We start from the raw sequence: 2,033 nt of genomic DNA, 5'->3' as shown, positions 1-2,033 counted from the left end.
TCAGCAGTGAAGAGGATGTAGAGGACAGGACCCAGGACACTGCCTTGGGGAACTCCTGCCTCGATGGGGTAGATATTTGAGTACTCAGAACCACTGCGAACTTAAAGGAACGATCTGAGAGGTAGGAGCGGAGGGTAAGGTATAAGGTTTGGGGTCTAGGATTTGTCTTGTTTTTACTGGGGACATTATAGGGTGAGGAGGCAGACCAGACAGCTTGTTGGATAAGGTTTGTGAAGGAATGGACTGCGTCATCTAGGTTTTCAGGGGTTTTTAGGGAAACTTTAAGATCGATTTGGTCTTTTAAGATTCGGCGGAAGGAATTCCAGGGCCCTTTATGAATGAGGGTGGTGGTAGTACAGGAATTGGGGATAAGGAGATAGTTAGGATTAGTGGACTATGGTCTGAAGATAGGTTATCGAGGCGTGAAAGGGAAGTATTTAGAGGGCCTAAGCCTTTGTGTATAAAGAAGTCCAGGTGGTCAGGGTTACGGTTAGGATCGGTTGGCCAGTATGTATGAGAATTGGGACAAAGAATGTTGCATCGAAGGGAATTGATAGAAGACCGGAGTGATCGTCCACGGGAGTTGGTGGTTCTAGCTCCCCATTGTTGATTTTTTGCGTTGAGGTCTGCACCTAGAAGGAAGTGTTGTCCGAGGGAATCAAGGAAAGAATTGAATTGTGGTTGGGAAGTGGGAATTCTCGGTGGGGAATAACCCGCTAGTTATTGTTATGGGGAATAGAGAAGTTTGGATCGATACGGCTGTGGTTTGTAGGAAATTTTGGGCTTGTATGTGTAAGTATGGGTATTGCACTATTGTTCTTTTAGGGTAGGGGTTTTCAACTATTACCCTGGTGTAATACAATCGGTTCACATTATAAATTTCTTCAACTCCAGGTGTTTGTTCGAGGTCAACGAAGAACAAGGGAAACGCTATTTTGTTTGATGCACTATGTGGATCTTTATTATCTTTTAGTACGACTTGTCATACTACGTATCCCATGGCCGTAAGTTCTTCTTTGATAGCTTCCAGTGGTGTTGAGGGGTGTAATTGTCTGATGACTACTCTGAACGCCCTCTCCTTACGTAGCTGATATGTGTGGTAGTCAGCTTTTGTTTCTGATAAATATCTTCTTATTTTCCTATATGTGTCTGCGGTATCTGCCATTAATTTTGTATCATTGATGCGACTTTGACAAATATATGTACCTGGGTTAACTACAATATTGATTTGTTGGCAAAACATATTAACATTTTTGATATTTTTGATGAATATTGGCGGTGGCTTGGGTTCTCTGGGGGTCTGGTTCGCTTCCATGTTATCATCACTGGTAAAATTATTAAAACATCGTATGGATTTGGCGTGAAAAATGGCGATTCCTCTTTTCGTGCTATTTTTACTGGACATCACCATATGGAAGTATCTCATACCATAATGGTGAGTCGAGATAAGAAAATAAAATAAGAAAAGAAGTTAAAAATAGATCAATTTTAGTTTGCGTATTTATATACGTAATTAAAGGTGTAAAATACTGTAAAAGTGCGGTCATGCAGTTGTTATCTCTCGTACGGGTCTATGGCAGCTGTTAGTATTAAGGAACGCATACACAGTTCACTAAAAGTTTATAAATAAGCGACAACTTACCTATATTTTATTTCTCATGTGAGCAGTATCACTTATTATTACACTGACACTGTTTACTACTGTTTTTATTTTAGTTCACTGGAAAATACAGTCTATTGTGGGACACGAAGTAGCATATGTTCATTTGCTAACTAGCGCATGCGCACTGTTCATGGATTAATTTTAAATTTTTGGTGATATTGTTCTACTAGTTTTTCGGTTATAGGGGCTTTGTTTTCTTTAAATTTTTTGATTTGTTCCAAATGTAATTTCATTCGGAGTTAATTTTAATTTTTGGTTTAAGCTATTATTAAATGCAATTACCGCGAGACATAAACTTCTTTTGAGTTTTATATTTGGTTCTGTTTCTTTTAAATTTCTTAATATTTCTATGAGGTCGAATGTGTCCTAT

The sequence above is a fragment of the Halyomorpha halys genome, unplaced genomic scaffold (assembly GCF_000696795.3).
Source record: "Halyomorpha halys isolate HHAL.00 unplaced genomic scaffold, Hhal_1.1 Scaffold1098.1, whole genome shotgun sequence".
Taxonomy (NCBI): domain Eukaryota; kingdom Metazoa; phylum Arthropoda; class Insecta; order Hemiptera; family Pentatomidae; genus Halyomorpha; species Halyomorpha halys.
This window is presented reverse-complemented; position numbering follows the sequence as displayed.